Genomic DNA, 17,316 nt, shown 5'->3' on the forward strand with positions numbered 1-17,316 from the left:
CATTTGACTGATAGTGTCCCTTGCCAAAAGCCCAAGAAGCAGCCATCATTTGACCGATAGTGTCTCTTGCCAAAAGCCCAAGAAGCAGCCACCATTTGACCGATAGTGTCCCTTGCCAAAAGCCCAAGAAGCAGCCACCATTTGACCGATAGTGTCTCTTTCCAAAAGCCCAAGAAGCAGCCACCATTTGACCGATAGTGTCTATTGCCAAAGCCCAAGAAGCAGCCACCATTTGACTGATAGTGTCTCTTGCCAAAAGCCCAAGAAGCAGCCACCATTTGACCGATAGTGTCTCTTGCCAAAGCCCAAGAAGCAGCCACCATTTGACCGATAGTGTCTCTTGCCAAAAGCCCAAGAAGCAGCCACCATTTGACCGATAGTGTCTATTGCCAAAGCCCAAGAAGCAGCCACAATTTGACCGATAGTGTCTCTTGCCAAAAGCCCAAGAAGCAGCCACCATTTGACCGATAGTGTCTCTTGCCAAAGCCCAAGAAGCAGCCACCATTTGACCGATAGTGTCTCTTGCCAAAAGCCCAAGAAGCTGCCACCATTTGACCGATAGTGTCCCTTGGCAAAACCCATATTAGTTAGAATTGCCCTGGAGCGCACTCCTCTTCCAGTGATGAGGAAAACTGCTGTCAGCGATAAATCATATTTTTCAAACATCTCATAAATAGAAGCAAATAATATGACTTATTGATGCTGTTCTCCACCTCCAATCTAGCGTCATTCCTTATGTCCTTGCTCCTTTTGCCAGATGACAGACAGGCAGGGGCACACAGACGAATTGCCCTGCCCGCACTTGGCCCACTTCACCAGGAGACAGCAGAATGTGAGCCTCATCTCACAAGCTGCTTCAGTCGCTCAAGTGCCAATGCGGTGTAAAGGTCATAAGAAGGGGGTTACAGTATCTAAGCCAGGATACCAGGGTGCATTGGCTGCACTCTAACATGTACTCCCAAAAGCGTCACTGCAAGAGTCAACACTGATTACTCATGTAATCATTCAGGAAGCAGCTCATCACCACTGTGCCGTGAGGGACCCAAGACAAGCAGCTGGCCCCACCAAGGACCTGCACAGACTGGGTAAGAGAATGTAAAAAACCAGAGCCCTCCCTGAAGACGAACACAAAGGAGCATCAAGGAAACCTTTGCAACCATCGGCCTCCGTTTCAATTATTGTCAAGCATTCAGCTGACCTCTGTGATCCTCTTTGCAAGTAACTAACAGACATACTTCTCATCATAGAGACCTGACTTACAAACCACTGCTGAGTAGTAACAGACTTACTTCTCATCATCGAGACCTGACTTACAGACCACTGCTGAGCAGTAACAGACTTACTTCTCATCACAGAGACCTGACTTACAGACCACTGCTGAGTAGTAACAGACTTACTTCTCATTACAGAGACCTGGCTTACAGACCACCGCTGAGTAGTAAAAGACTTACTTCTCATTACAGAGACCTGGCTTACAGACCAATCTTGAGTAGTTACAGACTTACTTCTCATCACAGAGACCTGGTTTACAGACCACTGCTGAGTAGTTATAGACTTACTTATCATCACAGAGACCTGGTTTACAGACCACTGCTGAGTAGTTACAGACTTACTTATCATCACAGAGACCTGGCTTACAGACCACTGCTGAGTAGTTACAGACATACTTATCATCACAGAGACCTGGCTTACAGACCACCACTGAGTAGTTACAGACTTACTACTCATCACAGACACCTCGCTTACAGACCACTGCTGGGTAGTTACAGACTTACTACTCATCACAGAGACCTGGCTTACAGACCACGACTGAGTAGTTACAGACTTACTTCTCATCACAGAGACCTGGTTTACAGGCCACCACTGAGTAGTTACAGACTTACTTTTCATCACAGAGACCTGGCTTACAGACCACCGCTGAGTAGTAGCAGACTTACTACTCATCACAGAGACCTGGTTTACAGACCACCACTGAGTAGATACATATGTACTTCTCATCACAGAGACCTGGCTTACAAACCACTACTGAGTAGTAACAGACTTACTTATCATCACAGAGACCTGGCTTACAGACCACTGCTGAGTAGTTACAGACTTACTTATCATCACAGAGACTTGGACTACAGACCACCACTGAGTAGTTACAGACTTACTTCTCATCACAGAGACCTGGCTTACTGACCACTGCTGAGTAGTTACAGACTTACTCCTCATCACAGAGACCTGGTTTACTGACCACCGCTGAGTAGTTACAGACTTACTACTCATCACAGAGACCTGGCTTACAGACCACCACTGAGTAGTTACAGACTTACTACTCATCACAGACACCTGCTTTACAGACCACTGCTGAGTAGTAACAGACTTACTACTCATCACAGAGACCTGGCTTACAGACCACTGCTGAGTAGTTACAGACTTACTTATCATCACAGAGACCTGGCTTACAGACCACTGCTGAGTAGTTACAGACTTACTTATCATCACAGAGACCTGGTTTACAGACCACTGCTGAGTAGTAACAGACTTACTACTCATCACAGAGACCTGGCTTACAGACCACTGCTGAGTAGTTACAGACTTACTTATCATCACAGAGACCTGTTTTACAGACCACTGCTGAGTAGTTACAGACTTACTACTCATCACAGACACCTGCTTTACAGACCACCGCTGAGTAGTAACAGACTTACTACTCATCACAGAGACCTGGCTTACAGACCACCGCTGAGTAGTAGCAGACTTACTACTCATCACAGACACCTGCTTTACAGACCACCGCTGAGTAGTAGCAGACTTACTACTCATCACAGAGACCTGGCTTACAGACCACCGCTGAGTAGTTACAGACTTACTTATCATCACAGAGACCTGGCTTACAGACCACTGCTGAGTAGTAACAGACTTACTACTCATCACAGAGACCTGGCTTACAGACCACTGCTGAGTAGTAACAGACTTACTTACTCATCACTGAGACCTGGCTTACAGACCACTGCTGAGTAGTAAAAGACTTACTACTCATCACAGAGACCTGGCTTACAGACCACTGCTGAGTAGTTACAGACTTACTTATCATCACAGAGACCTGGCTTACAGACCACTGCTGAGTAGTTACAGACTTACTATTCATCACAGACACCTGCTTTACAGACCACTGCTGAGTAGTAACGGACTTACTACTCATCACAGAGACCTGGCTTACAGACTACCGCTGAGTAGTAGCAGACTTACTACTCATCACAGAGACCTGGTTTACAGACTACCACTGAGTAGATACATATGTACTTCTCATCACAGAGACCTGGCTTACAAACCACTACTGAGTAGTAACAGACTTACTTATCATCACAGAGACCTGGCTTACAGACCACTGCTGAGTAGTTACAGATTTACTTATCATCACAGAGACTTGGACTACAGACCACCACTGAGTAGTTACAGACTTACTTCTCATCACAGAGACCTGGCTTACTGACCACCGCTGAGTAGTTACAGACTTACTACTCATCACAGAGACCTGGCTTACAGACCACCACTGAGTAGTTACAGACTTACTACTTATCACAGTCACCTGCTTTACAGACCACCGCTGAGTAGTAACAGACTTACTACTCATCACAGAGACCTGGTTTACAGACCACCGCTGAGTAGTTACAGACTTACTTATCATCACAGAGACCTGGCTTACAGACCACCGCTGAGTAGTTACAGACTTACTTATCATCACAGAGACCTGGCTTACAGACCACCGCTGAGTAGTAACAGACTTACTACTCATCACAGAGACTTGGACTACAGACCACCACTGAGTAGTTACAGACTTACTTCTCATCACAGAGACCTGGCTTACTGACCACTGCTGAGTAGTTACAGACTTACTCCTCATCACAGAGACCTGGTTTACTGAACACCGCTGAGTAGTTACAGACTTACTACTCATCACAGAGACCTGGCTTACAGACCACCGCTGAGTAGTAGCAGACTTACTACTCATCACAGACACCTGCTTTACAGACCACCGCTGAGTAGTAGCAGACTTACTACTCATCACAGAGACCTGGCTTACAGACCACCGCTGAGTAGTTACAGACATACTTATCATCACAGAGACCTGGCTTACAGACCACTGCTGAGTAGTAACAGACTTACTACTCATCACAGAGACCTGGTTTACAGACCACTGCTGAGTAGTAACAGACTTACTACTCATCACAGAGACCTGGCTTACAGACCACTGCTGAGTAGTAAAAGACTTACTACTCATCAGAGAGACCTGGCTTACAGACCACTGCTGAGTAGTTACAGACTTACTTATCATCACAGAGATCTGGCTTACAGACCACTGCTGAGTAGTAACAGACTTACTTATCATCACAGAGACCTGGCTTACAGACCACTGCTGAGTAGTTACAGACTTACTTATCATCACAGAGACTTGGACTACAGACCACCACTGAGTAGTTACAGACTTACTCCTCATCACAGAGACCTGGTTTACTGACCACCGCTGAGTAGTTACAGACTTACTACTCATCACAGAGACCTGGCTTACAGACCACCACTGAGTAGTTACAGACTTACTACTTATCACAGACACCTGCTTTACAGACCACCGCTGAGTAGTAACAGACTTACTACTCATCACAGAGACCTTTTTTACAGACCACCGCTGAGTAGTTACAGACTTACTTATCATCACAGAGACCTGGCTTACAGACCACCGCTGAGTAGTTACAGACTTACTTATCATCACAGAGACCTGGCTTACAGACCACCGCTGAGTAGTAACAGACTTACTACTTATTACAGAGACTTGGACTACAGACCACCACTGAGTAGTTACCGACTTACTTCTCATCACAGAGACCTGGCTTACAAACCACTGCTGAGTAGTTACAGACTTACTCCTCATCACAGAGACCTGGTTTACTGACCACCGCTGAGTAGTTACAGACTTACTACTCATCACAGAGACCTGGCTTACAGACCACCACTGAGTAGTTACAGACTTACTACTCATCACAGACACCTGCTTTACAGACCACTGCTGAGTAGTAACAGACTTACTACTCATCACAGAGACCTAGCTTACAGACCACTGCTGAGTAGTTACAGACTTACTTATCATCACAGAGACCTGGCTTACAGACCACTGCTGAGTAGTTACAGACTTACTTATCATCTTATCATCACAGAGACCTGGCTTACAGACCACTGCTGAGTAGTAACAGACTTACTACTCATCACAGAGACCTGGCTTACAGACCACTGCTGAGTAGTAACAGACTTACTACTCATCACAGAGACCTGGCTTACAGACCACTGCTGAGTAGTTACAGACTTACTTATCATCACAGAGACCTGGTTTACAGACCACTGCTGAATAGTTACAGACTTACTACTCATCACAGAGACCTGGCTAACAGACCACCACTGAGTAGTTACAGACTTACTACTCATCACAGACACCTGCTTTACAGACCACCGCTGAGTAGTAACAGACTTACTACTCATCACAGAGACCTGGCTTACAGACCACCGCTGAGTAGTTACAGACTTACTTATCATCACAGAGACCTGGCTTACAGACCACTGCTGAGTAGTTACAGACTTACTTATCATCACAGAGACCTGGCTTACAGACCACTGCTGAGTAGCAACATACTTACTACTCATCACAGAGACCTGGCTTACAGACCACTGCTGAGTAGCAACAGACTTACTACTCATCACAGAGACCTGGCTTACAGACCACTGCTGAGTAGTTACAGACTTACTTATCATCACAGAGACCTGGTTTACAGACCACTGCTGAGTAGTTACAGACTTACTACTCATCACAGACACCTGCTTTACAGACCACCGCTGAGTAGTAACAGACTTACTACTCATCACAGAGACCTGGCTTACAGACCACCGCTGAGTAGTAGCAGACTTACTACTCATCACAGACACCTGCTTTACAGACCACACTTGAGTAGTAGCAGACTTACTACTCATCACAGAGACCTGGCTTACAGACCACCGCTGAGTAGTAACTGACTTACTACTCATCACAGAGACCTGGCTTACAGACCACCGCTGAGTAGTAACAGACTTACTACTCATCAAAGAGACCTGGCTTACAGACCACCGCTGAGTAGTAACAGACTTACTACTCATCACAGAGACCTGGATTACAGACCACTGCTGAGTAGTTACAGACTTACTTATCATCACAGAGACCTGGTTTACAGACCACTGCTGAGTAGTTACAGACTTACTAGTCATCACAGACACCTGCTTTACAGACCACCACTGAGTAGTAACAGACTTACTACTCATCACAGAGACCTGGCTTACAGACCACCACTGAGTAGTTACAGACTTAATTATCATCACAGAGACCTGGTTTACAGACCACCGCTGAGTAGTAGCAGACTTACTACTCATCACAGAGACCTGGTTTACAGACCACCACTGAGTAGTTACATATGTACTTCTCATCACAGAGACCTGGCTTACAAACCACTACTGAGTAGTAACAGACTTACTTATCATCACAGAGACCTGGTTTACAGACCACTGCTGAGTAGTTACAGACTTACTTATCATCACAGAGACTTGGACTACAGACCACCACTGAGTAGTTGCAGACTTACTTCTCATCACAGAGACCTGGCTTACTGACGACTGCTGAGTAGTTACAGACTTACTCCTCATCACAGAGACCTGGTTTACTGACCACAGCTGAGTAGTTACAGACTTACTACTCATCACAGAGACCTGGCTTACAGACCACCACTGAGTAGTTACAGACTTACTACTCATCACAGACACCTGCTTTACAGACCACTGCTGACTAGTAACAGACTTACTACTCATCACAGAGACCTGGCTTACAGACCACTGCTGAGTAGTTACAGACTTACTTATCATCACAGAGACCTGGCTTACAGACCACTGCTGAGTAGTTACAGACTTACTACTCATCACAGACACCTGCTTTACAGACCACTGCTGAGTAGTAACAGACTTACTACTCATCACAGAGACCTGGCTTACAGACCACTTCTGAGTAGTAACAGACTTACTTATCATCACAGAGACCTGGCTTACAGACCACTGCTGAGTAGTTACAGACTTACTACTCATTACAGAAACCTGGTTTACAGACCACTGCTGAGTAGTTACAGACTTACTTATCATCACAGAGACCTGGTTTACAGACCACTGCTGAGTAGTAACGTACTTACTACTCATCACAGAGACCTGGCTTACAGACCACCGCTGAGTAGTAGCAGACTTACTACTCATCACAGAGACCTGGTTTACAGACCACCACTGAGTAGATACATATGTACTTCTCATCACAGAGACCTGGCTTACAAACCACTACTGAGTAGTAACAGACTTACTTATCATCACAGAGACCTGGCTTACAGACCACTGCTGAGTAGTTACAGACTTACTTATCATCACAGAGACTTGGACTACAGACCACCACTGAGTAGTTACAGACTTACTCCTCATCACAGAGACCTGGTTTACTGACCACCGCTGAGTAGTTACAGACTTACTACTCATCACAGAGACCTGGCTTACAGACCACCACTGAGTAGTTACAGACTTACTACTTATCACGGACAACTGCTTTACAGACCACCGCTGAGTAGTAACAGACTTACTACTCATCACAGAGACCTGGTTTACAGACCACCGCTGAGTAGTTACAGACTTACTTATCATCACAGAGACCTGGCTTACAGACCACCGCTGAGTAGTTACAGACTTACTTATCATCACAGAGACCTGGCTTACAGACCACCGCTGAGTAGTAACAGACTTACTACTCATCACAGAGACTTGGACTACAGACCACCACTGAGTAGTTACAGACTTACTTCTCATCACAGAGACCTGGCTTACAAACCACTGCTGGGTAGTTACAGACTTACTCCTCATCACAGAGACCTGGTTTACTGACCACCGCTGAGTAGTTACAGACTTACTACTCATCACAGAGACCTGGTTTACAGACCACCACTGAGTAGTTACAGACTTACTACTCATCACAGACACCTGCTTTACAGACCACTGCTGAGTAGTAACAGACTTACTACTCATCACAGAGACCTAGCTTACAGACCACTGCTGAGTAGTTACAGACTTACTTATCATCACAGTGACCTGGCTTACAGACCAATGCTGAGTAGTTACAGACTTACTTATCATCTTATCATCACAGATACCTGGCTTACAGACCACTGCTGAGTAGTAACAGACTTACTACTCATCACAGAGACCTGGCTTACAGACCACTGCTGAGTAGTAACAGACTTACTACTCATCACAGAGACCTGGCTTACAGACCAATGCTGAGTAGTTACAGACTTACTTATCATCACAGAGACCTGGTTTACAGACCACTGCTGAATAGTTACAGACTTACTATTCATCACAGAGACTTGGACTACAGACCACCACTGAGTAGTTACAGACTTACTTCTCATCACAGAGACCTGGCTTACTGACCACTGCTGAGTAGTTACAGACTTACTCCTCATCACAGAGACCTGGTTTACTGACCACCGCTGAGTAGTTACAGACTTACTACTCATCACAGAGACCTGGCTTACAGACCACCACTGAGTAGTTACAGACTTACTACTCATCACAGACACCTGCTTTACAGACCACCGCTGAGTAGTAACAGACTTACTACTCATCACAGAGACCTGGCTTACAGACCACTGCTGAGTAGTTACAGACTTACTTATCATCACAGAGACCTGGCTTACAGACCATTGCTGAGTAGTTACAGAATTACTTATCATCACAGAGACCTGGCTTACAGACCACTGCTGAGTAGTAACAGACTTACTACTCATCACAGAGACCTGGCTTACAGACCACTGCTGAGTAGTAACAGACTTACTACTCATCACAGAGACCTGGCTTACAGACCACTGCTGAGTAGTTACAGACTTACTTATCATCACAGACACCTGGTTTACAGACCACTGCTGAGTAGTTACAGACTTACTACTCATCACAGACACCTGCTTTACAGACCACCGCTGAGTAGTAACAGACTTACTACTCATCACAGAGACCTGGCTTACAGACCACCGCTGAGTAGTTACAGACTTACTTATCATCACAGCGACCTGGCTTACAGACCACTGCTGAGTAGTAACAGACTTACTACTCATCACAGAGACCTGGCTTACAGACCACTGCTGAGTAGTAACAGACTTATTACTCATCACAGAGACCTGGCTTACAGACCACTGTTGAGTAGTAAAAGACTTACTACTCATCACAGAGACCTGGCTTACAGACCACTGCTGAGTAGTTACAGACTTACTTATCATCACAGAGACCTGGCTTACAGACCACTGCTGAGTAGTAACAGACTTACTACTCATCACAGAGACCTGGCTTACAGACCACTGCTGAGTAGTAACAGACTTACTACTCATCACAGACACCTGCTTTACAGACCAACGCTGAGTAGTAGCAGACTTACTACTCATCACAGAGACCTGGCTTACAGACCACTGCTGAGTAGTTACAGACTTACTTATCATCACAGAGACCTGGCTTACAGACCACTGCTGAGTAGTAACAGACTTACTACTCATCACAGAGACCTGGCTTACAGACCACTGCTGAGTAGTAACAGACTTACTACTCATCACAGAGACCTGGCTTACAGACCACTGCTGAGTAGTAAAAGACTTACTACTCATCACAGAGACCTGGCTTACAGACCACTGCTGAGTAGTTACAGACTTACTTATCATCACAGAGATCTGGCTTACAGACCACTGCTGAGTAGTTACAGACTTACTACTCATCACAGACACCTGCTTTACAGACCACTGCTGAGTAGTAACGGACTTACTACTCATCACAGAGACCTGGCTTACAGACCACCGCTGAGTAGTAGCAGACTTACTACTCATCACAGAGACCTGGTTTACAGACCACCACTGAGTAGATACATATGTACTTCTCATCACAGAGACCTGGCTTACAAACCACTACTGAGTAGTAACAGACTTACTTATCATCACAGAGACCTGGCTTACAGACCACTGCTGAGTAGTTACAGACTTACTTATCATCACAGAGACTTGGACTACAGACCACCACTGAGTAGTTACAGACTTACTTCTCATCACAGAGACCTGGCTTACTGACCACTGCTGAGTAGTTACAGACTTACTCCTCATTACAGAGACCTGGTTTACTGACCACCGCTGAGTAGTTACAGACTTACTACTCATCACAGAGACCTGGCTTACAGACCACCACTGAGTAGTTACAGACTTACTACTTATCACAGACACCTGCTTTACAGACCACCGCTGAGTAGTAACAGACTTACTACTAATCACAGAGACCTGGTTTACAGACCACCGCTGAGTAGTTACAGACTTACTTATCATCACAGAGACCTGGCTTACAGACCACCGCTGAGTAGTAGCAGACTTACTACTCATCACAGAGACCTGGTTTACAGACCACCACTGAGTAGATACATATGTACTTCTCATCACAGAGACCTGGCTTACAAACCACTACTGAGTAGTAACAGACTTACTTATCATCACAGAGACCTGGCTTACAGACCACTGCTGAGTAGTTACAGACTTACTTATCATCACAGAGACTTGGACTACAGACCACCACTGAGTAGTTACAGACTTACTCCTCATCACAGAGACCTGGTTTACTGACCACCGCTGAGTAGTTACAGACTTACTACTCATCACAGAGACCTGGCTTACAGACCACCACTGAGTAGTTACAGACTTACTACTTATCACGGACAACTGCTTTACAGACCACCGCTGAGTAGTAACAGACTTACTACTCATCACAGAGACCTGGTTTACAGACCACCGCTGAGTAGTTACAGACTTACTTATCATCACAGAGACCTGGCTTACAGACCACCGCTGAGTAGTTACAGACTTACTTATCATCACAGAGACCTGGCTTACAGACCACCGCTGAGTAGTAACAGACTTACTACTCATCACAGAGACTTGGACTACAGACCACCACTGAGTAGTTACAGACTTACTTCTCATCACAGAGACCTGGCTTACAAACCACTGCTGAGTAGTTACAGACTTACTCCTCATCACAGAGACCTGGTTTACTGACCACCGCTGAGTAGTTACAGACTTACTTCTCATCACAGAGACCTGGCTTACAAACCACTGCTGAGTAGTTACAGACTTACTCCTCATCACAGAGACCTGGTTTACAGACCACCACTGAGTAGTTACAGACTTACTACTCATCACAGACACCTGCTTTACAGACCACTGCTGAGTAGTAACAGACTTACTACTCATCACAGAGACCTAGCTTACAGACCACTGCTGAGTAGTTACAGACTTACTTATCATCACAGTGACCTGGCTTACAGACCAATGCTGAGTAGTTACAGACTTACTTATCATCTTATCATCACAGATACCTGGCTTACAGACCACTGCTGAGTAGTAACAGACTTACTACTCATCACAGAGACCTGGCTTACAGACCACTGCTGAGTAGTAACAGACTTACTACTCATCACAGAGACCTGGCTTACAGACCAATGCTGAGTAGTTACAGACTTACTTATCATCACAGAGACCTGGCTTACAGACCACTGCTGAATAGTTACAGACTTACTATTCATCACAGAGACTTGGACTACAGACCACCACTGAGTAGTTACAGACTTACTTCTCATCACAGAGACCTGGCTTACTGACCACTGCTGAGTAGTTACAGACTTACTCCTCATCACAGAGACCTGGTTTACTGACCACCGCTGAGTAGTTACAGACTTACTACTCATCACAGAGACCTGGCTTACAGACCACCACTGAGTAGTTACAGACTTACTTATCATCACAGAGACCTGGCTTACAGACCACTGCTGAGTAGTTACAGACTTACTTATCATCACAGAGACCTGGCTTACAGACCACTGCTGAGTAGTAACAGACTTACTACTCATCACAGAGACCTGGCTTACAGACCACTGCTGAGTAGTAACAGACTTACTACTCATCACAGAGACCTGGCTTACAGACCACTGCTGAGTAGTTACAGACTTACTTATCATCACAGACACCTGGTTTACAGACCACTGCTGAGTAGTTACAGACTTACTACTCATCACAGACACCTGCTTTACAGACCACCGCTGAGTAGTAACAGACTTACTACTCATCACAGAGACCTGGCTTACAGACCACCGCTGAGTAGTTACAGACTTACTTATCATCACAGCGACCTGGCTTACAGACCACTGCTGAGTAGTAACAGACTTACTACTCATCACAGAGACCTGGCTTACAGACCACTGCTGAGTAGTAACAGACTTACTACTCATCACAGAGACCTGGCTTACAGACCACTGCTGAGTAGTAAAAGACTTACTACTCATCACAGAGACCTGGCTTACAGACCACTGCTGAGTAGTTACAGACTTACTTATCATCACAGAGACCTGGCTTACAGACCACTGCTGAGTAGTAACAGACTTACTACTCATCACAGAGACCTGGCTTACAGACCACTGCTGAGTAGTAACAGACTTACTACTCATCACAGACACCTGCTTTACAGACCAACGCTGAGTAGTAGCAGACTTACTACTCATCACAGAGACCTGGCTTACAGACCACTGCTGAGTAGTTACAGACTTACTTATCATCACAGAGACCTGGCTTATAGACCACTGCTGAGTAGTAACAGACTTACTACTCATCACAGAGACCTGGCTTACAGACCACTGCTGAGTAGTAACAGACTTACTACTCATCACAGAGACCTGGCTTACAGACCACTGCTGAGTAGTAAAAGACTTACTACTCATCACAGAGACCTGGCTTACAGACCACTGCTGAGTAGTTACAGACTTACTTATCATCACAGAGATCTGGCTTACAGACCACTGCTGAGTAGTTACAGACTTACTACTCATCACAGACACCTGCTTTACAGACCACTGCTGAGTAGTAACGGACTTACTACTCATCACAGAGACCTGGCTTACAGACCACCGCTGAGTAGTAACAGACTTACTACTCATCACAGAGATCTGGCTTACAGACCACCGCTGAGTAGTAACAGACTTACTACTCATCACAGAGACCTGGATTACAGACCACTGCTGAGTAGTTACAGACTTACTTATCATCACAGAGACCTGGTTTACAGACCACTGCTGAGTAGTTACAGACTTACTAGTCATCACAGACACCTGCTTTACAGACAACCGCTGAGTAGTAACAGACGTACTACTCATCACAGAGACCTGGCTTACAGACCACCACTGAGTAGTTACAGACTTACTTATCATCACAGAGACCTGGCTTACAGACCACCGCTGAGTAGTAGCAGACTTACTACTCATCACAGAGACCTGGTTTACTGACCACCACTGAGTAGTTACATATGTACTTCTCATCACAGAGACCTGGCTTACAAACCACTACTGAGTAGGAACAGACTTACTTATCATCACAGAGACCTGGTTTACAGACCACTGCTGAGTAGTTACAGACTTACTTATCATCACAGAGACTTGGACTACAGACCACCACTGAGTAGTTGCAGACTTACTTCTCATCACAGAGACCTGGCTTACTGACCACTGCTGAGTAGTTACAGACTTACTCCTCATCACAGAGACTTGGTTTACTGACCACAGCTGAGTAGCTACAGACTTACTACTCATCACAGAGACCTGGCTTACAGACCACCACTGAGTAGTTACAGACTTACTACTCATCACAGACACCTGCTTTACAGACCACTGCTGACTAGTAACAGACTTACTATTCATCACAGAGACCTGGTTTACAGACCACTGCTGAGTAGTTACAGACTTACTTATCATCACAGAGACCTGGCTTACCAACCACTGCTGAGTAGTTACAGACTTACTACTCATCACAGACACCTGCTTTACAGACCACTGCTGAGTAGTAACAGACTTACTACTCATCACAGAGACCTGGCTTACAGACCACTGCTGAGTAGTTACAGACTTACTTATCATCACAGAGACCTGGCTTACAGACCACTGCTGAGTAGTAACAGACTTACTACTCATCACAGAGACCTGGCTTACAGACCACTGCTGAGTAGTAACAGACTTACTACTCATCACAGACACCTGCTTTACAGACCAACGCTGAGTAGTAGCAGACTTACTACTCATCACAGAGACCTGGCTTACAGACCACTGCTGAGTAGTTACAGACTTACTTATCATCACAGAGACCTGGCTTACAGACCACTGCTGAGTAGTAACAGACTTACTACTCATCACAGAGACCTGGCTTACAGACCACTGCTGAGTAGTAACAGACTTACTACTCATCACAGAGACCTGGCTTACAGACCACTGCTGAGTAGTAAAAGACTTACTACTCATCACAGAGACCTGGCTTACAGACCACTGCTGAGTAGTTACAGACTTACTTATCATCACAGAGATCTGGCTTACAGACCACTGCTGAGTAGTTACAGACTTACTACTCATCACAGACACCTGCTTTACAGACCACTGCTGAGTAGTAACGGACTTACTACTCATCACAGAGACCTGGCTTACAGACCACCGCTGAGTAGTAGCAGACTTACTACTCATCACAGAGACCTGGTTTACAGACCACCACTGAGTAGATACATATGTACTTCTCATCACAGAGACCTGGCTTACAAACCACTACTGAGTAGTAACAGACTTACTTATCATCACAGAGACCTGGCTTACAGACCACTGCTGAGTAGTTACAGACTTACTTATCATCACAGAGACTTGGACTACAGACCACCACTGAGTAGTTACAGACTTACTTCTCATCACAGAGACCTGGCTTACTGACCACTGCTGAGTAGTTACAGACTTACTCCTCATTACAGAGACCTGGTTTACTGACCACCGCTGAGTAGTTACAGACTTACTACTCATCACAGAGACCTGGCTTACAGACCACCACTGAGTAGTTACAGACTTACTACTTATCACAGACACCTGCTTTACAGACCACCGCTGAGTAGTAACAGACTTAGTACTAATCACAGAGACCTGGCTTACAGACCACCGCTGAGTAGTTACAGACTTACTTATCATCACAGAGACCTGGCTTACAGACCACCGCTGAGTAGTAACAGACTTACTACTCATCACAGAGACCTGGCTTACAGACCACCGTTGAGTAGTAACAGACTTACTACTCATCACAGAGACCTGGATTACAGACCACTGCTGAGTAGTTACAGACTTACTTATCATCACAGAGACCTGGTTTACAGACCACTGCTGAGTAGTTACAGACTTACTAGTCATCACAGACACCTGCTTTACAGACAACCGCTGAGTAGTAACAGACTTACTACTCATCACAGAGACCTGGCTTACAGACCACCACTGAGTAGTTACAGACTTACTTATCATCACAGAGACCTGGCTTACAGACCACCGCTGAGTAGTAGCAGACTTACTACTCATCACAGAGACCTGGTTTACTGACCACCACTGAGTAGTTACATATGTACTTCTCATCACAGAGACCTGGCTTACAAACCACTACTGAGTAGTAACAGACTTACTTATCATCACAGAGACCTGGTTTACAGACCACTGCTGAGTAGTTACAGACTTACTTATCATCACAGAGACTTGGACTACAGACCACCACTGAGTAGTTGCAGACTTACTTCTCATCACAGAGACCTGGCTTACTGACCACTGCTGAGTAGTTACAGACTTACTCCTCATCACAGAGACTTGGTTTACTGACCACAGCTGAGTAGCTACAGACTTACTACTCATCACAGAGACCTGGCTTACAGACCACCACTGAGTAGTTACAGACTTACTACTCATCACAGACACCTGCTTTACAGACCACTGCTGACTAGTAACAGACTTAGTATTCATCACAGAGACCTGGTTTACAGACCACTGCTGAGTAGTTACAGACTTACTTATCATCACAGAGACCTGGCTTACCAACCACTGCTGAGTAGTTACAGACTTACTACTCATCACAGACACCTGCTTTACAGACCACTGCTGAGTAGTAACAGACTTACTACTCATCACAGAGACCTGGCTTACAGACCACTTCTGAGTAGTAACAGACTTACTTATCATCACAGAGACCTGGCTTACAGACCACTGCTGAGTAGTTACAGACTTACTTATCATCACAGAGACCTGGTTTACAGACCACTGCTGAGTAGTTACAGACTTACTACTCATTACAGAAACCTGGTTTACAGACTACTGCTGAGTAGTTACAGACTTACTTATCATCACAGAGACCTGGTTTACAGACCACTGCTGAGTAGTTACAGAGTTACTTATCATCACAGAGACCTGGCTTACAGACCACTGCTGAGTAGTTACAGACTTACTTATCATCACAGAGACTTGGACTACAGACCACCACTGAGTAGTTACATACATACTTATCATCACAGAGACCTGGCTTACAGACCACTGCTGAGTAGTTACAGACTTACTACTCCTCACAGAGACCTGGCTTACAGACCACCACTGAGTATTTACAGACTTACTTATCATCACAGAGACCTGGACTACAGACCACTGCTGAGTAGTGACAGGCTTACTTCTCATCACAGAGACCTGGTTTACAGACCACCGCTGAGTAGTGACAGGCTTACTTCTCATCACAGAGACCTGTTTTACAGACCACCGCTGAGTAGAGACAGGCTTACTTCTCATCACAGAGACCTGGCTTACAGACCACTGCTGAGTAGTAACAGACTTACTGCTCATCACAGAGACCTGGCTTACAGACCACTGCTGAGTAGTAACAGACTTACTACTCATCACAGAGACCTGGCTTACAGACCACTGCTGAGTAGTAAAAGACTTACTACTCATCACAGAGACCTGGCTTACAGACCACTGCTGAGTAGTTACAGACTTACTTATCATCACAGAGATCTGGCTTACAGACCACTGCTGAGTAGTTACAGACTTACTACTCATCACAGACACCTGCTTTACAGACCACTGCTGAGTAGTAACGGACTTACTACTCATCACAGAGACCTGGCTTACAGACCACCGCTGAGTAGTAGCAGACTTACTACTCATCACAGAGACCTGGTTTACAGACCACCACTGAGTAGATACATATGTACTTCTCATCACAGAGACCTGGCTTACAAACCACTACTGAGTAGTAACAGACTTACTTATCATCACAGAGACCTGGCTTACAGACCACTGCTGAGTAGTTACAGACTTACTTATCATCACAGAGACTT

The sequence above is a fragment of the Ambystoma mexicanum genome, chromosome 5q, assembly GCF_040938575.1.
Source record: "Ambystoma mexicanum isolate Mex_15411 chromosome 5q, UKY_AmexF1_1, whole genome shotgun sequence".
In the NCBI taxonomy this organism is placed as follows: Eukaryota; Metazoa; Chordata; class Amphibia; order Caudata; family Ambystomatidae; genus Ambystoma; species Ambystoma mexicanum.